The 25,838-nt window shown below is 46.0% G+C and overlaps 1 protein-coding gene and 1 long non-coding RNA gene across 2 annotated transcripts in view; one reads left to right on the top strand and one right to left on the bottom strand.

Annotated features, from left to right (window-relative positions):
• The window catches only part of LOC140460328 (uncharacterized), a 53,566-nt gene that overhangs the window by 13,015 nt on the left and 14,713 nt on the right, over positions 1-25,838 (top strand).
• On the bottom strand, positions 892-13,199 carry LOC140460332 (uncharacterized). Its single transcript, XR_011953988.1, has 3 exons — positions 13,095-13,199; positions 4,425-4,524; positions 892-2,258 (listed from the first exon to the last, which is right to left on the bottom strand). It is a non-coding gene; the product is annotated as an uncharacterized lncRNA (long non-coding RNA).

The raw sequence follows: 25,838 nt of genomic DNA, 5'->3' as shown, positions 1-25,838 counted from the left end.
AATATTGGGTGAGGATAAGATGAGGTTGAATTGCAAGGCCTACTGGCTTACACTGTCCCCTGACAAAACAGAGACTTTGGGAGGAGAACAAAAATTGGAAGTTTAAAATATTGATGCTCCCATTTATCTCTCTCAAAAGGCAGTTGTTTGGTCCATCAAATTTGTAATGGCTCTTCTTATAGAGTCATGGAGATATACAGCACAGTATTCTTCCAATAACAGAGTGACCAGACCTGTACTCCGTACTCTAGAAGTGGCCTCACCAACATCCTGTACAACCGCAACATGATGTCCCAACTCCTATACGCAGTGGTGTGAACAATAAAGGCAATGGTGCTAAATACCTTCTTAACCACCCTGTCCACCAATGATGCAACTTTCAAGGAACGATGTATCTGAATGCCCCTCCACACCAACATTTCTCTGTTTCACAACATGATCCAGCCCCTACCATTAACTGTACAAGTCCTGCCTTTCCTTGTTTTAGGAAAATGCAAGCCCTCCCCTTTATTCATACCTCTCACAGCTAACCGATGAAGGAGCAGTGTTCCGAAAGCAAGTGCTTCCAAATAAACCTGTTGGATTATAACCTGGTGTTGTGTGAATTTTAACTTTGTCCACCCCAGTCCAATACCAGCTCCTCGACATCGTTTCTAGTGAATACAGCCCACCCCTCCCGGTGCTGCCAGTAAGCTTTACAACGCTGATGTAACAACACAGTACCTGCACTCCTGAAACGTTTACAATTTCTAACGATACTAGCTCCTCATTCACTGCTCCATCTGATACACGACATTGGAAACTTAGTGCAGGAGCCTGAAAGAAATGAGGAGCTTTAAAACAAAAACCTCCTGGAGCTCAAAGCTTTTAATGAGAGCTTGAGCCTGGCGGTAAGTTCAGGGAACCTTTATTGTGACACAACTTTGTTACAGCTTCCGATTCCCCAGTAAAAAGGCATGGAAAACGTAGCTGCTTTTTAAACAACTCTGGGTCAAAGTGCGCATACACCACCCCACCTCACTTCCTTTACTACTGGTAACCACCAAGTTGTCCCTTTGTAATTGGAACCTTGGTACAACCTTAATCCAGAGGAAGTATTGCCTCACTCAGCAATTTCAACCCAGACCCTGTCTCCATGTAAGATTCTCTCAGCCCATCTGCTGGGGGAGGGTGGTTGGAGATTTGGGGCAGTGTAGAGTCAACAAGACTGCTGTGGGTCTGGAGTCACCTGTCGGTGAGACCAGGTAAAGGATACAGCGAGGGTGACTGAGTGAATCCTTTCCTCAAAAGGATGTGAGTGAATGAGATGGGATTCACCGCCCCCCCCCCAAACCATGAAAATGGTTTCATTTACAGATTCTGAACTCAAGATTTCCGACAGAATTCCAATTCCACCAACTGCCACAGCAGAATTCATACCCGGGAGTCCCCGGAACTGGGTTGATAGTCCAGTCAATAATGGCACTCAGCCATCACTCCTTCAATCTCCCTGCAATGGCACGTGAACTCGCTGGTGCCTCCACAGGTGGCAGGAGTGGGTGAAACCCTTCCCACACTGAGAGCAGGTGAAGGGCCTCTCCCCAGTGAGGACCCGCTGGTGGGTCAGCAGGGTGGAGGCCCAAGTAAAGCCCTTCCCGCACTTGAGGCAACTGAAGGGCCTCTCCCCGTGTGGACCAGTCGGTGCCTCAGCAGGGTGGAGGCATCACTGAAGGCCTTCTCACAGATGGGGCAGGAGAACAGCCTCTCCCCGGTATGGCTGTGCCAATGAGTCTACAGGGCAGACGGGGCACGAAAGCCTTTCCCATAGTTGCCACACTTCCACGGTTTCTCCATGGGGCGGAATTCCTCAGATTTCTCCATGGCCGTAGCTTCAGCTGCAAACAATCGTGTGTACAGCTCCTCCCCGGCGTGAATTCCTCTTTCCAGGCCGTATAGCTGTTTCAGGCTCCACACACAGTGCGCTGTAACAGTAGAGTCTCTCATCCAGTCCCACTGATGCTGAAAATGTACCGAAACAGGAACCAAAAAGCTTTGCTCCTTCTCACAGAATCATGGTTGAAAATTGTTGCAGTCCCGATGGACTGAGTGACTGTCAGACATTGACGTCAAAGTGAGGACTGCAGACGCTAGACAGTGAGTGTCGAGAAGTGCAGCACTGGAAGAACACAGCAGGTCAGGCAACATCAGAGCAGTAGGAGAGTCTGTTTTGGGCATAAGGCCTTCAGCTGTTCAGTTTGAAACTTCAGATCTCAAATACTCTGTAAAAAGAGATTACAAAAGTCATCACTGTCAGTCCAGGGTAGAAATTCAGAACAGTTAATTCTACTTTCTGCAGAATGTTATTTTCTTTTGTTTCTAGATTAGATTCCCTACACAGTGTGGAAACAGGCCCTTCAGCCCAACAGGTTCATACTGACCCTCCAAAGAGTAACCCACCAAGAACCATTTCCCTCTGATGAATGGACCTAACACTACGGGCAATTTAGTATGGCCAATTCGCCTAAACTGCACATGTTTGGACTGTGGGAGGAAACCAGAGCACCCAGAGAAAACCCACGCAGACACTGGGAGAATGTGCAAACTCCACACAGACAGTCACCCAAGACTGGAATCGAACCCAGGTTCCTGGCGCTGTGAGGCAGCAGTGCTAATCACTGAGCTACAGTGCCATACCCTCCACAAATTTGAAAACACCATGCCACTTACTCTCTTCCCCCTCTGTGCTAACTCATTCTCCTGAAGGTGCTGATTCAGGATCTTACAGGGGCAGAAAAGCAAAGATGTCAAGACTGACATCTCTCTTTCTTTTGGATAACTCCACCTGAAAGTTAATATCTTTCACAACACTGGGATCTGCTGAGAGTGAGCAGGTCTGATTTTGGGAAGCAAAAAAAAGTCTATCAATTCAGGGTGAACCTGCAATGCAGCTTCTTGAGGAACAATCAGACATGAAATGGTTAACATTTTAGGAAGGTGGGAGCAAAATGAGACATCAAGGCATTAACACACACACTTCAGTCAAACTCTTCTGTTCCCAGTAAGGGCAAAACATACTTGAAAGCTGCTCTGAAAGTCCAGTCTTCACAACCACACTTTTGCTTTCACTGAAGACAATTAGCATCAGATAGCACCGAAACAGACCCTTTGGCCCACCTCATTTGAGTTGACCAGATATCCGAAATTAATCAAGTCACATTTGCCAATATTTGGCCCCTATATAGGCCGGGTGTTGGCAGGTGGGACTAAATTGGATTGGCTATCTTGTCGGCATGGACGAGTTGGACCGAAGAGTCCGTTTCCATGCTGTACACCTCTATGATGCCAGTCACATTTGCTATCACTTGGCCCCTATCTGTCTGAACCGTTTGTATTCATGCACCCATCCAGATGCCTTTTAACTGTTGTAATTATACCAGCCCCCACCACTTCCTCCAGCAGCTCATTCCATACATGCACCATCCTCTCTGTGAGAAAGCTGCCCCTGAGATCTCTTTTACATCTCCTCCACCCTCACCTGGAACCTATTACCCTTGAGTTCTGCACTTCCCCATCCCAAAGAAAGAGCCTTGTCTACTTCCTCTATCCATGCCTCCCATGATTTTATAAAAGTCCATAATGTCACCTATCAGACTTTGGCGCGATGTGGAAAACAGCCCGACCCCATCCTTCTGTCCCTCCTCACCCGTGTAATTAAGACACATACCTGAGTTTACAGAGTCTGCTCCCTCCCTGGATTCACTCCAGTTTCTGCAAATGAATAGCTATCCCCCCCCTCCCCTCTCTCTCTCCCACAGGAGAAAGAGTTGCCCAGAGGGAAGGAGCTTCACCCTGAAACTGACAGGGCCACTACCACGTTGTGACGCCATCAATGGGTTGGGGTGGGGTAGGGAACGGGAGAAGGGGCGAGAGAAAGGGGTGGGGTGAGGTCCAGGGCTCAGCCAGCAGTGGGACCCAACACTGTGCCTGCGCTGCCTTGCACAGTTTGCAGAAATTCCCTTCCCTCCAGAGAATCCCCACAGTGTGGAAGCAGGCCACTCGGCCCAACAAGGCCACACCGACCCTCCCAAGAGTAACCCACCCACACCCATTCCCCTACCCCTAGTGCTCGACATTTAGCCCCTGACTAATGCACCTAACCTACACATTCCTGGGCACTATGGGTAATTTAGCAATACCAATCCACCCTAACCTGAACATTCCTCTGCATTATGGGTAATTTAGCGTAACCATTCCCCCCCCCCCCCCCCCCCCGCAACCAGGACAAAGTTAAAAATCATAACACCAGGTTATGGTCCAACAGGTTTATTTGGAAGCACTAGCATTTAGAGCGCTGCTCCTTCATTAGGTAGGTATGGAAAATAAGTCACAGAATTTATAGAAAAACTTTATAATGACCTGCCATTGAAATGATATATTGAACAAACCTGGATTGTTAAGTCTTTCATCTTTTCGAATGGGTTGCAGGCATCACCAATATGTAAATCTTGAACTTCCTGTAAGGCACCTTCTTGAGATAACTTAAGGCTTTATAACAAAAAGTGACACTTCAGCTCAGCTGTGCAAAAATATACATTCACTCCCATAGACTTATGTTTGTGTGTGCATGAGAGAGAGAAAATGTCTATTTCCATCCTGAATATCTTTGTATCTATTCGAGAACAAATGCCTCACTTCTGTTGGTGTAAATATTGTTGTAAATCATAGCTGGGTACTTATAATTAGATGTAAGGGAGAGAGTTATCCTCAGGTTGGGCACTGTAAGAATCCTGGGAGACCCCCATTTCTGGTTTACTTCCTAATGAACAAACTTTAAGCATGAGCACCTATTTCTTTCAAATTTGGTTTCATTTTTCTTGTTTGATTCCCCGCTATGATTACACTGTGTGTCTGGATGGTTGACAGGCTGGGAGATTGTGGGTTGGGACTTAATTGACTGAATGCTTTATTGTTCCAGAAGGTATGGGGGGGGAGGTGTCAAAGCTTCAGCAGAAATCCCGCAGAGCTGAGAACACACCGACATCTTACTCCGTGAGAACAGAACAGAGAAATCAGAACCTGAAATCTGACCTGACACCAGCTGACCCTGTGATCAGTGCTTTGATTAGCAGTGCTGAAAACGTGTTGCTGGAAAAACGCAGCAGGTCAGGCAGGATCCAAGGAGCAGGAGAATCGACGTTTTGATTAGCAGTGCCAACCCTCTACCTTTACCTAGTGTCCCATTTGACTACCCCCTCGATATTCAGGATCCAATCCTTGTCATCCTGAAGCCATGTCTCTGTAAGGAGTCTCAGATCATAATTATTCTCTTCGATGTGTGCAGACAATTCATTCACTTTTGTTTCAATGCAGCACACATTCAAACACTGTTTTTAGTTTCAATTTTTGTGATCTTTAGAATCCAGTTTTGATTGCTGATATATTGACTCTCCTTGTCCCTTTCTATCATTCTCTGATGTTAATTCTCCAATCACGACATTGCTCACTGGCCTTGATTTGGATTGGCCAGGCTAAATTGCCCATAGTGTCCAGGGATGTGCAGGTTCGGTGGGTTAGCCATGTGAAATAGTAATAGAAGCAGGAGTAGGCCCATTTGTCCCGTCTAGCCTGCTCAGCCATTCATTAAGATCATGGCTGATCGATCCATTGTCTCAGCTCCTCCTCCCTGCATTATCCCAACTACCCTTTATTCCCCTACCTTTGCAAAAACCCATCCAACTGTGTCTCAAATATACTTAATGAAGCTGCTTCTACTGCTTCTTTCAGCAGAAAATTCCATAGATTCACTACTCTCCAGGAAACGCAATTCCTCCTCATCTCTGTCCGAAATCTACTCCTCCTAATATTGAGGCCTGGTTTCATTCACCAGCAGAAATGACTGGATAGGGTAGGGCTTCATCCCACAGTGCAATGAATTCCCACTTTCCACCACAACCTCTGATGTACTCACTCACTCAGTTGCTGTCCCACAAGTGCAAGATTTCACTGCAACTTCTTCTGCTCCTATTAAGGGCAAAACATCTTTGAAAGCTGCTCTGAAACTCCAGCCTTCACAATCACACTTCTGCTTTCACCGAAGGAGATTAGAGTCATACAGAACGGAAACAGACCCTTTGGTCCAGCTTGTCCGGCCAAACAGATATCCTAAATTAATCTAATCCAATTTGCCTGCATGTGCCCTATATCCCTCTGAACGCTTCCTATTCATGTACCAATCCAGATGCCTTTTAAAATTTCCCCTCACCTCAAACATATGCCCTCTAGTTTTGTACTTTCCTACCTTGGGGAAAAGACCTTGGGTATTCACTCTATCCATGCCTCTGATGAATGTCTATAAGGTCACCCCTCAGCCTCCAATGCTCTAAGCAAAATATCCCCAGCCCTTTCAGCCTCTCCCTGTAGCCCGAACCTTCCAACTCTGACAGCAGCCTTGTAAATCTTTTCTGACCCCTCTCAAACTCTCACAACCGGGTGCTCTGGTTTCCTCCCACAGTCCAAAAATGTGTAGGTTCGGTGAATTGGCCGTGCTAGATTACCTGTAGTGTTAGGTGAAGGGGTGAATGTAGGGGAATGGGTCTGCACTTCGGCAGGTCGGTGTGGACTTGTTGGGCCGAAGGACCTGTTTCCACACTGTAAGTGATCTAATCTAATCTAATCTAACCTAATCTTTTTTATAACAGGGAGACCAGAAATGAATGCAGTCTTGCAAATGTGGACTAACCAATGGCCTATACAGCCACAACATGACCTCCCAATTCCTGTAGTCTCTACTCTGACCAATAAAGAAAAGCATACCAAACACATTCTTCACTATCCTGTCTACTGGTGACTCCACTTACAAAGAACTATGAACCTGCACTCCAAGGTCTCTTAGTTCTTCAACACTCCCCTTCACTGTGTCAGTCCTGCCTGGATTACTTGTCCAAGATGCAAACCACACATTTCTCTAAAGTATACTGTCACTCCTTGGTCCATCAGCCCATCCGATCAATTCTAATTCATAGTGAACTCTTTCCTCTCTTATTCGCTCGAAGTTGAAAATCTCCATCCCATACACTCTCCCTGTATTCTCAGTTTGCTCACCTAATCCCTGCCGTACGTTATCCTGAAGGGTCTGGTTAAGCTGATTAACAGGCCCACACTAAGGGGGGTCTAATTGAAACATAAAGAATACTGAATGGCCTGAACAGAGTGGAAGTTGGGAAGATGTTTCCATTGGTTGGAGGGACTAGAACCAGTGAGTACAGCCTGAGAGTAAAGGGAAGACCTTTTAGAATGGAGGTAAGGAGAAACTTCTTCAGCCAGAGATTGGTGAATCTATGGAACTCACTGCCACAGAAGGCTGTGGAGGCCAGGTCACTGAAGATATTTAAGACTGAGATAGAAACGTTCTTGAGTATCAAGATGATGGAGGGTTATAGAGACAAAATGGGAGAATGTGGTTGAGAAACCTATCAGCCATGATTGAATAGCAGAGCAGACTTTGGACGGCCTAATTTCTGCTCCGATGTCTTATGTCTTATTTCCTCCTGCAACATGTATGAGGTGAGGGATGCCATGGTCGTCCCTGCTAATTACACTTGCAGGAAGTGCACCCATCTCCAGCTCCTCCAAGACCGTGTTAGGGAACTGGAGCTGGAGTTGGATGAACTTCAGATCATTCGGGAGGCAGAGGGGGTCATAGATCGGAGCTATAGGGAAGTAATAACTCCAAAGATGGCAGATAGATGGGTGACAGTGAGGGGGACTGGGAGGAAGCAGCCAGTGCAGGGACCCCCTGCGGCCGTTCCCCTCAAGAACAAGTATACCGTTTTGGATACTTGTGGGGGGGACGACTTACCAGGGGTAAGTGACGAGGCTCAGGCCTCTGGCACGGAGCCTGTCCCCGTTACTCAGAAGGGAAGGGTGGAGAAGAGCAGAGCAATAATAATTGGGGACTCGATAGTTCGGGGCACAGATAGGCGGTTTTGTGGGAACGAGAGAGACTCACGTTTGGTATGTTGCCTCCCAGGTGCAAGGGTACGTGATGTCTCTGATCGTGTTTTCCGGGTCCTTAAGGGGGAGGGGGAGCAGCCTGAAGTCGTGGTCCATATTGGCACCAATGACATAGGTAGGAGGAGTGCTGAGGATGTTAGACAGGCTTTTAGGGAGCTAGGTTGGAAGCTCAGAGCTAGAACGAACAGAGTTGTTGTCTCTGGTTTGTTACCCGTGCCACGTGATAGAGAGTCGAGGAATAGGGAGAGAGAACAGTTAAATGCGTGGCTACAGGGATGGTGCAGGAGGGAGGGATTTCGGTACTTGGATAACTGGGGTTCTTTCTGGGGAAGGTGGGACCAATATAAACAGGATGGTCTGCACCTGAACCTGAGGGGCACCAGTATCCTTGGGGGGAGGTTTGCTAGTGCTCTTGGGGGGGTTTAAACTAACTCTGCAGGGGCATGGGAACCCAGACTGTAGCTTTAGGGTGCAGGACCTGGAGTGTAGGGAGGTTAGGAATATGGCATCAATCTTAAAGGAGGGTGCCTGTAAACAGAAGAGTGGCTTGAAGTGTGTATACTTTAATGCCAGAAGTATACGAAATAAGGTAGGTGAACTTGCAGCATGGGTTGGTACCTGGGACTTCGATGTTGTGGCTATTACGGAGACATGGCTAGATCAGGGACAGGATTGGCTGTTGCAGGTTCCAGGGTTTAAATGTTTTAGTAGGGTCAGAGGTGGGGGTAAAAGAGGGGGGGGGGTGTGGCTTTGCTTGTCAAAGATAGTATTACAGCGGTGGAAAGGAAGATGGACGAAGATTTGCCATCTGAGGTAGTTTGGGTTGAGGTTAGGAATAGGAGAGGTGAGGTCACCCTGTTAGGAGTCTTTTACAGACCTCCTAATAGTCCTAGAATCGTTGAAGAAAGGATTGCGAAGATGATTCAGGAGAAGAGTGACAGTAATAGGGTGGTTGTTATGGGGGACTTTAACTTTCCTGATATTGATTGGGAGAGCTATAGCTCAAGTTCGTTAGATGGGTCAGTGTTTGTCCAATGTGTGCAGGAGAGTTTCCTGACACAATATGTAGATAAGCCAACAAGAGGTGAGGCCATACTGGATTTTGTTCTGGGTAACGAACCAGGCCAGGTATTAGAACTAGAGGTAGGTGAGCACTTTGGGGACAGTGACCACAATTCGGTGATTTTTACTCTAATGATGGAGAGGGATAAGTGTGTACTACAGGGCAAGAGTTATAGCTGGGGGCAGGGAAATTATAATGCGGTGAGGCATGACTTAGGATGTGTGGATTGGAAATGTAGATTCCAAGGCAAGAGCGTAATTCATATGTGGAACTTGTTCAAGGAGCAACTATTGAGTGTCCTTGATAAGTACGTACCTATCAGGCAGGGAGGAAAGGGTTGTGTGACGGAGCCGTGGTTTAATAAGGAATTGGAATCCCTTGTTAAATGGAAGAGGGCGGCCTTTGTAAAGATGAGGCGTGAAGGTTCAATAGGGGCGATTGAGAGTTATAAGGTAGCCCGGAAGGACCTGAAGAGAGAGCTAAGAGCAGCAAGGAGGGGACATGAAAGGTCCTTAGTTGGTAGGATTAGGAAAAACCCTAAGGCTTTCTATAGATATGTTAGGAATAAAAGAATGACTAGGGTAGGACTAGGTCCAATCAAGGATAGTAATGGGAAGTTGCATGTGGAGGCTGAAGAGATTGGGGAGGCACTGAATGAATACTTTTCGTCAGTATTCACTCAGGAACAGGACATTGTTGTCGATATGAATACTGAGGCACGAATAAGTAGAATGGATGGCTTTGAGATATGTAGAGAAGAGGTGTTGGAAATTCTGGCAAGGGTGAAAATAGATAAGACCCCTGGGCCTGATGGCATTTATCCTAGGATTCTCTGGGAAGCAAGGGAGGAGATTGCAGAGCCATTGGCCTTGATTTTTGTGTCCTCTTTGTCTACAGGAGTAGTGCCAGAGGACTGGAGGCTAGCAAACGTGGTTCCCTTGTTCAAGAAGGGGAGTAGGGATAACCCTAGTAACTATAGGCCAGTGAGTCTCACTTCTGTTGTGGGCAAAGTCTTAGAGAGAATTGTAAGGGATAAGATTTATGCACATCTGGATAAGAATAATGTGATCAAGGATAGTCAGCATGGTTTTGTGAAGGGCAGGTCGTGCCTCACAAACCTTATTGAATTCTTTGAGAAGGTGACTAAGGAGGTAGATGAGGGGAAAGCGGTAGATGTGGTATATATGGATTTTAGTAAGGCGTTTGATAAGGTCCCCCATGGTAGGCTACTGCAGTAAATACAGAGATATGGCATTGAGGGTGAATTGGAGGTTTGGATTAGGAATTGGCTGGCTGGAAGAAGACAGAGGGTAGTAGTTGATGGCAAAGGTTCATCTTGGAGTGCCGTCACTAGCGGTGTTCCGCAAGGATCTGTTTTGGGACCATTGCTGTTTGTCATTTTTATAAATGACCTGGAGGAAGGGTTAGAAGGTTGGGTGAGCAAGTTTGCGGATGATACGAAAGTCGGAGGAGTTGTAGACAGTGAGGAAGGATGTGGCAGGTTACAGCGGGATATAGAGAAGCTGCAGAGCTGGGCAGAAAGGTGTCAAATGGAGTTCAATGTAGCTAAGTGTGAGGTGATTCACTTTGGTAAGAGTAACAAAAAGATGGGGTACTGGGCTAATGGTCGGATACTTGGTAGTGTGGAAGAGCAGAGGGATCTTGGTGTCCATGTACACAGATCTCTGAAAGTTGCCACCCAGGTAAATAGTGCAGTGAAGAAGGCATATGGCGTACTGGCTTTTATTGGTAGAGGAATTGAGTTCCGGAGTCCTGAGGTCATGCTGCAGTTGTATAAGACTCTGGTGCGGCCGCATCTAGAATATTGTGTGCAGTTTTGGTCGCCATACTATAGGAAGGATGTGGAGGCACTGGAACGGGTGCAGAGGAAGTTTACCAGAATGTTGCCTGATATGGTAGGAAGATCCTATGAGGAAAGGCTGAGGCACTTGGGGTTGTTTTCATTGGAGAAAAGAAGGTTTAGGGGTGACTTGATAGAGGTGTACAAGATGATTAGGGGGTTAGATAGGGTTGACAGTGAGAACCGTTTTCCACGTATGGAGTCAGCTATTACAAGGGGGCATAGCTTTAAATTAAGGGGGTGTAGATATAGGACTGATGTTAGGGGTAGGTTCTTCACTCAGCGAGTCGTAAGTTCATGGAATGCCCTGCCAGTAGCAGTGGTGGACTCTCCCTCTTTATGGGTATTTAAGCGGGCATTGGATAGGTATATGGAGGATAGTGGGTTAGTGTAGGTTAGGTGGGCATTGATCGGCGCAACATCGAGGGCCGAAGGGCCTGTACTGCGCTGTATTCTTCTATGTTCTATGTTTTATGTTCTATGTTCTCTTGCTGTCCTGGACACAGTGTGAGAGAATTGGAAGCAGGAGTAGGCCATTTGGTCTTTCAAGCCTGCACCAACATTCAACAGATTGGTTGTGAATCTGCCGACATCAAGCTGAATAGGCTGGGACTTACTCACTGGACCACATGAGGTTGAGAGGTGACCTTACAGAGGTTTATAAAATCATGAGGGGGGATAGATGAGGTGACCGCTGGGTATCCTTTCCCTAGGGTGGGGGGTTTCAAGATTAGGCAGTAAATTTGAAGGTGAGAGGAGAAAGATTTTAAAAAGGCAGGAGGGGCACCTTTTCTTTTACACAGAGTGGTTTGTGTGTGGAATGAATGTCCAGAGGAAGTGGTAAATGCAGGTCCAGTAACAACATTTAAAAACCATTTGAATAAGTACATGAATAAGGAAGGTTTGGACGGATATGGGTCAAACATAGCAGGTGGGACTAGTTTAGTTTGTGAATATAGTTGGCATGGACTATTTGGACTGAAGGGTCTGTTTCTGTGCTGTATGGCTCTGTAACTGTTCTATATTGGTCTTAAAATCATTTTCTTGTCTTCCCCCATTGACATCCACTTTTTTGTTGTTCCAAAATCAGATGAACTCAGCCTTGAATAATATTCAATGACACCCTAACTGCAGGAAGATATTCCCACTTCTGAACTCTATTCCTGTTGCTAATATACCACTTGCCTTGCTAATTGCTTACTGCACCTGTCTGACAACTGGCAGTGACTGGTGTAGAAGGACATTGATCATTTGTACATCCATACATCATTCTTGATGAAGGGATCATGCCCGAAACGTCAAATCTCCTGCTCCTGGATGCTGCCTGACTTACTGTGTTTTCCCAGTGCCACACTTTGACTCGGATCTCCAGCATCTGCAGTTCTCCCTTTCTCCACATCTCAATACATCAACGTTTAAACAATACATCTCCTTTCTGCTTTTTTTCCACAGCAATGGCTATTACTTCACATCGTGTTACTACATTTGCTATGTGTTTGTCAATTGTGGTCTTCTCTACATCGGGGATACAGAGCGTAAACTGCGGAATAGTTCGCTGGTCATCGCAGCCAGGTCCACAGAGGCCAACCAGACCTCCCAGTCACCATCCATTTTAATTCCCCTTCCCACTCCCTTTCTGACATGACCATCTTAGGCCGCCTCCTTTGCCACAACAAACCATACCACAAATTGGGGGAACAATGCCTCATCTTCCGCCCGGGCAGCCTAGTGCCTGCAGAACTCAACATCGAGTTCTCCAATTTCAAATAATCTCCCTTTCCATCCCCCGACTCCCTTCTCAGCCCCGTATCCCTCATTTCCACTCCTTCCTGCCACCAACCCGATCTCTTCCTCCCATTGAATAATCAGGTTGTATCTTCTCCCTGTCTTCATCTATCCCCACTTTAGCCCCCGGCCCCGGCACCTACCTCCAATCCTGAAGAAGGGTTACATCTGAAACATCGACTTCTCCACTTCCTGATACTGCCTGGTTTGCTGTGTCCTTCCAGCCTCCTGCCTGTCTATTTTGCCAATTGAGACACAGACCTGCACCACGTTTCCAGAGTCTGTCACCTCCCAGATTCACTCCCTTTCCTTTCGGTCACTGCAAGTCAACAAATGAACTCCAGAATGAAAAAGAAATGGAAAAGGGGGCGGAAAAGAGAGTGCCGTCCTCACAGATCTTGGACAGAGGAAAGATTTTGCAGTCTGGGTGAAGCTCAATGTTGATTCAGAAAGAGAGGAGCAGGAGTAGCACCTTCAGAAACTCATGGTCGATCTTCCGCATTCAGACAATGGGCTGGCTCTGATTGGCAGGAGGACCAGTCTCCTTCCGGTCCTCCCTGGTTTCCTATTGGGCCATCAGAGGAAGGTCGCGCGTTTTTTTCAGTTTTGCTGACACCGGAAAGCATACGTAGTCCGCTCACTGCGGGTGCTGGTGTTTTCAGAGTCCAGATGCCAATTGGGAAAAAAGGGGTAAAGCCACAATTTGTTTTTCCCTGTGATTCGACATTTTAATGCTTTTGTAATCAGTCTGGCTGCTCAACCTTTATGCGTCTTTTCCCCTGGGTAGGGGCATGAGTCCAGAACTGGACGGCAGAGGTTTAGGGTGAGAGGGGAAAGATTTCTGATGGGCAACCTTTTTGCATAGAGGGCGGTGCATGTATGGAATGAGCTGCCAGAGGAAGTGGTGGAGGCTGGTACAATGATAATGTTTAAAATGCACCTGCATGGGAATATGAATAGGAAAGATTCAGAGGGATAAGGGGCCAAATGCTGGTAAATGGGTCACTAGATTAATTTAGGATATCTGGTCGGCGTGGACCGAAGGGTATGTTTCTGTGCTCTGTGACTCTATTTCTAGATAGTCGGAATCTACTTCACAAGACTAGGACTCGGCCATTCACCCCTTTACAGTCAAGATTAGAATTCAGCTGGAAAAGCACAGCAGGCCAGGCAGCAACTGAGGCCCAGGAAAATCGATGTTTCGGCCAGGAGCCCTTCATTCCTGACAGGGGCAGAGTGTGGGGGGAGAGAGAGACTGGGTGGGGGGTACAGAGGGTGGTACAGAGAGAAAGAGAATGAGTGGGCTTGATAGAGAGATTGGACGGGGGGAGAAGTGGGAGCTGGCACGGGGCAGGGTGACACTAGGTACACGGATACACAAGATGGCCGCTGAGCCATCCGTTGGCCAACTTGACACACAAAAAGGCCCCTGGATCACAATACGGAGAGATACAGCAGAGCAGGTACAGATACTGCCTGGGCCGACCACAATACCAGCACAATGGACTCACAACCCAGTTGTGAGTTGGGGGAGAGAATACTCATGAGTAATTAACACTGCCCGCCGAAGTGTCTGGGTCCAGCAAACACCCATTATAGAAGTGCTAACAGCTTGATACAGACTCAATACCAAATGCTAATAGCCAGGGCTGCAGGAATCCCCCTTCTCAGGAAGAGCAATTAGCGCCCATTACTACAACAATGGATTTCCATGCAGACATTGAAATTGACAATGTCTGCACTGAAATTGAAAAGACTGCGGAAGTTAACAGGGGCTGTGCTGGAACTGACAAAGACTGTATCGAAACTGTCAATGATTCTGCAATGATTACCATAAACAAATCATGTGAGGGGCATGGATAGGATAAATAGACAAAGTCTTTTCCCTGGGGTCGGGGAGTCCAGAACGAGAGGGCATAGGTTTAGGGTGAGAGGGGAAAGATACAAAAGAGACCTAAGGGGCAACTTTTTCACGCAGAGGGTGGTGCGTGTATGGAATGAGCTGCCAGAGGATGTGGTGGAGGCTGGTACAATTACAACATTTAAGAGGCATTTGGATGGGTATATGAATAGGAAGGGTTTGGAGGGATATGGGCCGGGTGCTGGCAGGTGGGACTAGATTGGGTTGGGATATCTGGTCGGCATGGACGGGTTGGACCGAAGGGTCTGTTTCTATGCTGTACATCTCTATGACTCAATGTTACAAAGACAATAATCTCATCACTGATCGATTGTATCATAAGATGCATAAAAGTTTCTTGACATGTGCTCCGGGTCTAGAGAAGACCCACAGCTGACACTGTGTTGTTGGTGTCTTTCTCTCCCCTGAGCTCCGGTATTTCATTATGCAATAAACTCTGTCATTGAACCCCAATTCTGACTCTGAGCCTAGTGTTTTTCCCACAACAGGGGAGAGAGAATGGGTGGGGGTGGCAGATGGTGGGGGTGGGGTGGGAGGGAGAAAGAGAGAATGGGTGGTGGGGGACTGGAAGAATGGACATGGGATAGAGGGTGTGATGAGAAAGAATAGATGGGGGCAGAGAGTGGGTAGGAGGACTGGAAAGGAGGCAGAGGGTGGGGAGAAAAACAACAGGGGTGCAGAGGGTTGCGCGAGAGAGAATGAACAGGGTGGTCGGAGTATAGAGGGAGAATGGACAAGATGCTGGGGATGGAGAGAGAATGCACAGGGGGAGCTGTGGGTGGTGGGGGGAATGGACAGGGGGCGCAGTGAGGGGCAAAGATCAGAAAGGTTCATGAAAGTCAACACTTCTGTTTCTAGAACAGAAAAGCTTGCACTGGAGACTCCCAAAAGAGGGGTGTCTTGTGTGTATTCCTCAATTAGTTTTGAAATATTGTTTGTGTGTCTTAATTGTTAAGCCATACCGGGCACATAGAAAACTGGCTATGGTTGTTGGAGGTCAGTCATCACAGTTCCAGGACGGTTTCTGCAGGAATTCATAGGGTAGTGTCTTAGGCTCAACCATCTTCATCAATGACCATCCTCCATCATAAGGTCAGTGGTGGAAATATTCGCCAATAATTGCACAATGTTCAGCACGATTCACATCTCCTCACAAACTTCAGTTTGAAATGCAACAAGACCTTAACAACATCCAATGGGCAGACGAGTGGGAAGTAACATTTATGCCACGCCAATGCCAAACAATGACTCATCCCTAAAAGAGATAAATTGACCACTGCCCCGTGATATTCAATAGTGTTACTGTCACTAAACACCCCGCTATCAACATCCTTGGGGTTTACCATTGACCAGAAACTCAACTAGACTAATCACAGCCACAACGACAACAAGAACAGGTTACAGGTGGCTCAGTGGTTAGCACTGCTGCCTCATAGCACCAGAGACCTAGGTTCAATTGCTGCCTCGGGTAACTGTCTGTGTGGAGTTTGCACATTCTCCCCGTGTTTGTGTGGGTTTCCTCCGGGTGCTCCGGTTTCCTCCCACAGTGCAAAGATGTGCAGGTTAGGTGAATTGGCCATGCTAAATTGCCCATAGTGTTGGGTGTATTCGTCAGGGATAAATACAGGGTAGGGGAATGTGTGTGGGTGGGTTGCTCTTCGGAGGGTTGGTGTGGGTTTGTTGGGCTGAATGGTCTGTTTCCATAATGTAGGTAATCTAATCAGGTCAGGAATACTGCGGCAAGTAACTCACCTCCTGACTCCCCAAAACCTGTACATCTTCTACAAGGCACAAGTCAGCAGTGTGATGGAATACTCTCCCACATGCTTGAATGGGTGCAGTTTCAACAGCATTCAAACAGCTTGATACCATTCAGTACAAAGTCGCCCGCTTGATTGGAACCATCTCCACATACATCCCCTCCCTCTGCCCCACTGTTGAGAATCAGTGGTGTGTCCGATCTACAAGATGCACCACAGAAATTCACCAAAGATACTTAGAAAATACCTTCCATACCACAAACCACTTCCATTTAGAAGGACTGGGACAACAGATACTTGGGAACAGAACCTCTTGCAAGTACCCCTCTAAGCCACTCTCCATCTTGACTTGGAAGCAACTTGCTGTTCCTTTAGTGTCGCTGGAGCTAAATCCTGGAATTCCCTCCATAAGGGCATTGTCGGTCACCGTATAGCATGTGGGCCACAGCAGTTGAAGAAGGCAGGTCACCACCACCTTCTCAAGAGGAAATAAATGCTGGGCAGCCAGAGATGCCCATGCACCTTGAATAACTTTTAATAAATGATTGAAACAGAGGGTTGGAACCCGCAAATTTAAAAAAAATCGACGTTCAGGTGGAACAGGTGTTGGGCTTTGATTCAGTCCTTATTTGAGGACAGATAATAGACAATAAGCAATAGACAATAGGTGCAGGAGTAGGCCATTCTGCCCTTTGAGCCTGCACCACCATTCAATATGATCGTGGCTGATCATCCTTAATCAGTATCCTGTTCCTGCCTTATCTCCATAGCCCTTGATTCCACAATCCTTGAGAGCTCTATCCAACTCTTTCTTAAATGAACCCAGAGACTGGGCCTCCACTGCCCTCTGGGACAGAGCATTCCACACAGCCACCACTCTCCGGGTGAAGTAGTTTCTCCTTATCTCTGTCCTAAATGGTCTACCCCGTATTTTTAAGCTGTGTCCTCTGGTTCGGCACTCACCCATCAGCAGAAATGTGTTTCCTGCCTCCAGAGTGTCCAATCCTTTAATAATCTTATATTTCTCAATCATATCCCCTCTCAATCTTCTAAACTCAAGGGTATACAAGCCCAGTCGTTCCAGTCTTTCAGTGTAAGGTAATCCTGCCATTCCAGGAATTGACCTCGTGAACCTACATTGCACTCCCTCAATATCCAGAATGTCTTTCCTCAAATTTGGAGACCAGAACTGCACACACTACTCCAGGTGTGGTCTCACCAGGGCCCTGTGCAGCTGCAGAAGAACCTCTTTGCTTCTATACTCAATCCCTCTTATTATGAAGGCCAGCATGCTATTAGCCTTCTTCACTACCTGCTGTACCTGCATGCTTACTTTCATTGACTGGTGTACAAGAACACCCAGATCTCTCTGTACTGCCCCTTTACCTAAATTGATTCCATTGAGGTAGTAATCTGCCTTCCTGTTCTTAGCACCAAAGTGGATAACCATACATTTATCCACATTAAACTGCATCTGCCATGCATCTGACCACTCACCTAACTTGTCCAGGTCACCCTGTAATCTCCTAACATCCTCATCATATTTCATCCTGCCACCCAGCTTTGTATCATAAAGAGCGATGTGCTGACACTGACCTGGAAATAGAGTTTAGAGTTGAACACCTGTAGCGTTTCACTCAGTGTAACAATGTAAAATCGATTAAAGATTGGTTTATGATGTGTACGTTACCAACGCATGGAAAAGGACGATTAAGAAGGCATGTGGCACTCTTGATTTCATGTCTGTAATGGCCGATGTAGTCCCCACAATCCCAGGCGATGCAGGAACCACTCTATCGGCCGTGAGCAATGTTCATGGTGCGCATGTGTGAAATGAGTGGGGCCCCACCCCTCATCGTTCTGATGGACGGGGAGACCAACCTTTGGGAATCCCTGGACGACCGGAAGGAGACTGGTCCTCCTGCCAATCAGAGCCTCCCCATTGTCTGAATGCGGAAGTTGGACCACGAGCTTCGGAAGTTGCTGTTGCTCCTCTCTCTCTCTGAAAGGAGATTGAACTTCACCCCAGACTGCAACTTCCTTCCTCTGTTTAACATCTGTGAGGACGGCACTCTTTTTTTTCACCCCCTTTTCCATTTTTTTTCTCATCCTTGGGTTCAGTTGTTGGTCTGTAGGAGCTGAGGGAAAAAGAAAGTCAATCGAGGGGAAGGGACAGACTCTGGAAAATGTTGGTCTAGATCTGTGTCTATTAATGTTTGACAGGCTTTGTTTCCTCAGCTTGACACATTTACTTGTCTGGCAAAAATGGGTGGCCCCTTGGTCCATGCTGGGACTGGAAATAGATTATGCTGTGGGTGACTTGCTTGTAGTAGTCCAATTTAGATATGTAATCATGACACAAAAACCTTGGGTTATTGACTGTTCATTCAGGAGCTCACAGGGAGAGCTAAGTCAACCTAATGGTCACAAGTCACTCCAATGAGAAAGAGAGAGTTGTGTGATAATTTAACAATTGGCAAACTAAGTCACTTTGCCCAGTGACTTAGTGTCTAGACAGTGTTGGGGTTAGTAGCTGATAACTATATAATAGGTCCTTGCAAAGAGAAGAATATTCCCATGCAAGGAAAGAATGTGTTTAACAGGTAGCAGTACAGCTGCAAGGCCGACTGTCTCTGATGAACCTGGAAAAGACAATCTTATCCTGGAAACAAGCTTGAGCAAGCAGGCACTGAGCTGAGATTGAAAATGGTTTCCAGGTTTTTAATATGTGACAAAATGGCTGACCAGAATGCAATAATTCTCCCACAATTCCTTCTTTCTTTTCACCAAATCAGGAGGGCAGTTCAGAGGAACCGGCAAAAGGAGGGACGTAGCGGACCCAGAGGTGTGTGTTGGTGGTGGGGGTTTAGAATCGCCTCGGTCACTGTCATAGTCAGGGTCACCAGGATCGAGAGAGTGAGAGTCCGTGAAACCATCCATTGGTGGGGGAATGTCAGAAAAGGTTTTTCCTTCACTTTAAGGCTGGGCACTCGGGTCTTAGTCTCTCCTCCCAATGGAAACATCTTCCTAATGTCTACTCTGTCCAGGTCATTCAATATTCTGTATGTTTCAATTAGATTCCCCCTGAATGTGGGTCTGCTAATCAGCGTGAACCAGACCCTTTAGGATATGGTACAGCAGGGATTACGCTCATCAAATTGAGAATGGAGGGAGAGTGTGTGGATGGAGATTTTCAGCTTCAAGGGAATAAGAGAGGAAAACTGTTTGGTATAAATTAGAATTTACCTGATGGGCTGAGGACTGGCAGATGGAGTTTAATTTAGAGAAATGTGAGGTTTTGCATTTTAGTCAAGCAATCCAGGCAGGACTGGCACAGTGAAGGGGAGTGTTGCAGAACAAAGAGACCTTGGAGTGCAGGTTCATAATTCCTTGAAAGTGGAGTCTCAGGTGAACAGGTTAGTGAAGGCGGCGTTCGGTATGAAGATGAAGAGGAGCTCCTTTTTCTGTTGAGTAGTGAATCTATCGAATTCTTTGCCGAAGAAAGCAGTAGAGGCAGCTTCATTAAGTATAGTCAAGACACAGTTGGATGGGTTTTTGCATGGTCGGGGAATTAAGGGATTACTTGTGACATGCAGGGAGGAGGAGCTGAGACAATGGATAGATCAGGCACGATAATAACGAATGGTGGAGCAAACTGGATGGGTCAAATAGCCTACTCCTGCTTCTATTACTATGAAACTATAACCCTACATTTCCCATGGTTAACCCACCTAACCTGCACATCCTGGACACTATGGGCAATTTAGCCTGGCCAATCCAAATCAAGGCCGGTGAGCAATGTAGTCGTGTGGGAAATTAACATCAGAGAATGATAGAAAGGGACAAGGAGAGTAAGTATACCAGCAATCAAAACTGGATTCTAAGGATCACAAAAATTGAAACTAAAAACGGTGTGTCTGAATCTGTGCTGCATTGTAACAAAAGTGAATGAATTGACTGCACACATTGAAGAGTATAATTATGGTCTGAGACTCCTTACAGAGACATGGCTTCAGGATGACAAGGATTGGATCCTGAATATTAAGGGCGTAGTCAAATAGGAAGCTAGGTAAAGGCAGAGGGTTGGCACTGCTAATCAAAGCATTGATCACAGGGTAGTCTGGTGTTCACTCTGATTTCAGGTCCTGATTTCTCTGTCCTGTGCTGATCTCCCTGTTCCCACAGAGTATGATGTCGGTCTGTTCTCAGCTCTGCTGGATGTCTGCTGAAGCTTTTACGCCTCTTTACAGCTTCCAGAACAATAAAACGTTCAGTCAATTGAAAGCCAACCCACAATCTCCCAGCCTGTCAACCATCCAGACACATAGTGTAGCCATAGCAGGGAATCAAAGAAGAAAAACGAAACAAACTTAGAATAAAATAAATGCTTAATGTTTGTTCATTAGGAAGTAAACCAGAAATAGGGGTCTCCCAGGATCCTGATGTCTACTACATGAATTCTGTCTCCCTTAGATGTAACTGTTAGTGCTGTTGGAACAAAGTAACTCGTGTGCCAAATCATTTAAAGCAAAGTAGTCAGGAGAGGAGACCTTGAACAATTAACTAGCTTTATTCATTGCCATTGGGAAGACCTATTTGGAGTACGTTGGACTTTGTGTTGAACAATGAAATACAGAATGTTACAAGTTTTATGATAAAACACAAGCCTACTGTCCATTAATTATGCAACGGAGGGGCAGTTGTAAGGTTCACATTTCTTAATGTCTGCAAAACTGAATGTTATCTTCTACTGCAGGTTTCGCTCGGCTCGAATCACCAATAAGGAACAGAGGGAAACAATCCATCATTCTATGAAGCAGCACAGTCTAATGGCCTGAGGAGCAGAGACAGCCTGCAGCTGCAAGGTCAGGCTATCAAAACAGAATTCCTTAGCCACAGCTCAGACAGCATTATGTTAGCAGGCTACATTTTACTGCTAACATTGCTTTGTGACAAAATGACTTCCACGCAGTTTTGTGTCAATTTTGGTCAAATTCTCCCACAATCTCTCCTTTTTTTTTATTAAAAAGAAGAGATTGGGGGTGTCCGCAAAAGGGGAATTATACCCAGAGCAAGAGGGATTGTCAGGGGGTTGTGGTTGGAGATCAGACAGATAGTCCTCTAGTTAGTAAGGACAGGGGCAGAAGGCTCCAGGGATTGGGAGTCATCATCAGGGGTTTCATCAGGAAGGGGAAATCTCGGCAACTGGGAGATCACTGGAGAGGAGGGCCACAACAGTGAACTGAGCCGAGCGCAGGATTGTCTGTGGGGTGACTTTGATTTCCAATCGAGCAGTTCCAAAGGTAGGGGGAAAGAAAGCTGCAAGTTGGTTAAATTCTATAAGTGCTCGCTTGGTGCAAGTTTGGGATGAATGGGAATATGGGCACATACCAGCAGCTAGAGTGGTTGACCTGTGTAGAAAGAAAAGTATTAACCTGTAATTCCCGTTTACTAGAGGTTATCAGGTCCAATCAAACGTAGTTCATGAAAGAAAGCTAAGAAAGAACGCAGTGAAAGGCAGAATGATCAGGCTGAGCCATTCACGGATGAAGGCTGAAGGTCTATCTCTGACGGGGTCTTCTGTGTTCCTCCAGGAGGTGGCGCTCTTTTGTATTCTGTTGTGTGTGTCCATGCAGCCTCCCTTGACCTTGACTGCTGAATGGGTGACCAACAGGACTAGGAATGGGCCCTTCCATCTCGGCTCCAATATGCCCGGTACTAATTCTTAGGCTTGGCGTACCTGTGAATGCAAACTTTGAAGAGTTTTGGTTAATTGATGCAAATATTTTGCATTTGTCCAACACTATAGTGGAAGCTGTTTCAATCATTGGGATGGTTTTGATTCATCTACTAAATACATCTACTCTTATTAGACAATATTCATAACAACGTATGCAACAATTCTATATGAGCCGGTTGTAGACAGGTAAAAAGGCCCACTAGGCAAGGAAGTGGTTAACCAAGACAGGGCAGCCCTCTTACAGCATGCATATTGTTTATTTACAAATTAAACACTCTTCAGCTCGTTTCCTCGCTACTTTCTGAAAATCTGGGTGCCACCAAGTTTGTAACAGAGTATTAACCGTTCCCTCCCTGCCCAAGTGTGTACAATATTGCATATATTCAATTGAAATAGGCAGCAGCAAAGAAGGAACACAAACCAGTCCATCAGGGGTCACCCACATTTTGGTTTGGGTGTGGAGGGAGTACCCTATTTGAGGCCATAGTTTGTGTTCTTCTTCAGGGGCGTCCCCTGTGATTTCAGCACCATACCCAGGCAAATGTGCATTCAAACCAGATTACAAAGTGTTAACCTTTATGCAACCTGGAGGGTTTCGGCACTGAGTTGAAAAGTGTGGTGCTGGAAAAACACAGCAGGCCAGGCAGCATCCGAGGAGCAGGAGAATTGACGCTTCAGGCATAAGCCCTTCTTCAGGCCCGAAACATCGATTCTCCTGCTCCTGGGATGCTGCCTGGCCTGCTGTGATTTTCCAGCACCACATTTTTCAACTCTGGTCTCCAGCATCTGCAGTCCTCACTTTCTCCTCGGTGTCGGCACTGTGTCAGTCTCTCCCTGTCTGTCACTCTCTATGCCTGCCGATGTGCCTCTCTCTTTTTGTGCTTGTCTCTCTCTCTCTCTCTCTCTGCCTGCATACCTCTTTCTCTCTCTTCCTGCCAGCGCGTCTCTCTCTCTGCCTGCCTGTTCCTCTCTCTCTACCTGCATGCCTCTCTCTGCAATATTTTCCAACTTTCTTCGAATCTCAGTTTCAGTATTTGTTTATTCCTTCCTTCCAAGGGTAATGAGACACTCTCATTCCAGAACAGTCCAAGTTCAGGAGTTGAGCCTCATAAATCCTGGCTGTGACACATAGCTGCCTAACCAACTGTGCAAACTCTAAATACCTCTCAGCTGTTCCATTTGCAAATTGAACACTGTTTTCAAGGCAAGTTTTTGGGCGGCACGGTGGCACAGTGGTTAGCACTGCTGCCTCACGGCGCCAGAGACCCGGGTTCAATTCCCGTCTCAGGCGACTGTGTGGAGTTTGCACATCCTCCCCGTGACAGTCCAAAAATGTGCAGGTCAGGTGAATTGGCAATGCTAAATTGCCCGCAGTGTTAGGTGAAGGGATAAATGTAGGGGAATGGGTCTGGGTGGGTTGCGCTTTGCCGGGTCGGTGTGGACTTGTTGGGCCAAAGGGCCTGTTTCCACACTGTAAGTAATCCAATCTAATCTAATCAAGCTGTTAGTGTCTCTGCATTAGTCCACAACCCAGGGGAAATACAACAGAGTCTTTAATAGTTGCCAAATTTATTCAAGTCTGGACATTATACTTATTGCAGAATTTTACTAGCCAATTAAAACGAATGTTGGGCATTTGAATGGATCGGTGGCATTTTGAAGCCTGCCGCAGACATCAGTGTAGCTCCAGGTCTTATCAAAGAAGGTTTCACCAGCCATAACCCTGGGGCAAGCAAATTCTTTATTACTCATTTTTTAAAGCATAAGCTGCTCTCAGCAGCATTACGTCAGGACACTCTCACTAGTATCTTGTGGCTGAGTAGCGAGAATTGTATCACCATTTTTGTCTCTGGCCAGCTTTCCTTTTTATTTAGACACAACAAAAGCAGCAACCACCCTCTATATTTCATCTCTCAAAGTATATCAGTCAGTGACCTGGCAGCAGCAGGGTATCTCCTGGCTGACTCGCCAACTGTGGGGGATGGAAATAAAGTCCCATGCAAAGAAAGAATTTGTTTATCAGGGAGCAGTACAGCTGCAAGGCCAACCGTCTCCACTGAGCCTGGGAAACATAAGCTCTGGAAAGCAAGCACTAAGATGAGATTCAAAATGGTTTCCAGGCTTCAATATGTGACAAAATGGCTGACCCAAATCTAACAATTCTCCCACGTCATTGCAAGGAATAAAACAATGAAAATGCAATAAAATTAGAAATAAACAGACGATAGAGCGTAATGTTTGTTCATTAGGAAGTAAACAAGAAATAGGGGTCTCCCAGGATTCTTATCATGCCCTACTTGAAGAATTCTCTCTCTCTTACATCTAACTAAGATTTACTACAATATTTACATCTATAGAAATAAAACATCTGTTATCAAATAGACATAAAGGCATCCAACACTGATGTAGACTTTTCTCTCTCTCATGCACATACGCACATACATAAGTCCATGGGAGTAAATGTGTATTTGCAGAATTATATTTGCAGGGTTAAAAATCACACACACCATGTTATAGTGCAAAAGGTTTAATTGGAAGCACTGGCTTTCGGAGTGCAGCTCCTTCATCAGGTGTTTATGGAGTATAAGATGGTAAGACATAGAATTTATAGCAACAGTTTACAGTGTGATGGAACTGAAATTATACATTGAATAAGACCTGAATTTGTTAAGTCTCTTATCTGTAAGGATGACCATGTTGGTTTTGGTTCTTTCATATGTAATTTACATATGTTTTGTAAAAGTTAAATTCTCATGTGAACTTTAGCAATTGGTGTCGTGTCAGCCCAGATAATGTATTGAAGGTGTGAGCTCCCCTGTGTGAGACTGTCTGTGCCACAATGGTTAAACTGATTTACGGAATCTTACATGGATTCATGCAGTTTTGAGGAAAGATGTAATTCTGCAAGTACAAATTCACCCAACAAACGTGTGCATGGCTGGGGAGGTATATTTGCAGATACATTCTATTTTGTTTAAAAAATGCACAATCTGCAAACAGTCCAAAACATGTAATAGTTTGTAAATTCCACTTTGGAAACAGAACCAGTCTGACTCAAGATTGGGATACAGGCGGACTCTGACCTCACACCTTTAATGCATTGTCTGACCTGAGATGTCACCTTTTGCTATAAAACCTTGTTGTCTCGAGAAGGTGACATACAAGAAGTTCTGGGGTTTACATTGTAACGATACATGCAACCCATTCTTAAAGGTGAAAGATTTAACAATCCAGGTTTGTTCAATATACCATTTCAGTGGCAGGATGCCTTAATGTTTTGCTATAAATTCTGTGTTTTATGATCTTATTCTCCACAACCACCTGATGAAGAAGCAGCACTCCAATCGTTACTGCTTCCAAAGAAGCCTGTTGGACTACAACCTGGAGTTGAGATTTAATTTTTTTTTTCTTCTTCTTTTTTTTCCCCTTTTTTTTATATATTTTTTTTTCCTTTTTAACCCCCACACTACCGCCTAAGTGCGGTAGTGCTTATTTTTTCCCCAGCACCCATGGTGTGTGTGTGCAGGTGTGAGACACAGTGAAAGACACAAAGTGTACGAATCTTTATTCAATTTCCACCACCAGGAAGATAGGAAAAACACCTGAGTGGCCAGTGACAAGCACTGCCCTTCAAACCACAGGGCAATGCTGTGTGATCAAAACAGTGAAGGGGAGGGTAGGGATCAAATCAAAATAGAGTTGGAGGGGGAAATGAT

Source organism: Chiloscyllium punctatum, chromosome 36 (assembly GCF_047496795.1).
Source record: "Chiloscyllium punctatum isolate Juve2018m chromosome 36, sChiPun1.3, whole genome shotgun sequence".
Taxonomy (NCBI): Eukaryota; Metazoa; Chordata; class Chondrichthyes; order Orectolobiformes; family Hemiscylliidae; genus Chiloscyllium; species Chiloscyllium punctatum.
The sequence above is the reverse complement of the archived record's forward strand: the minus strand, read 5'-3'. Positions and strand labels throughout refer to the sequence as shown.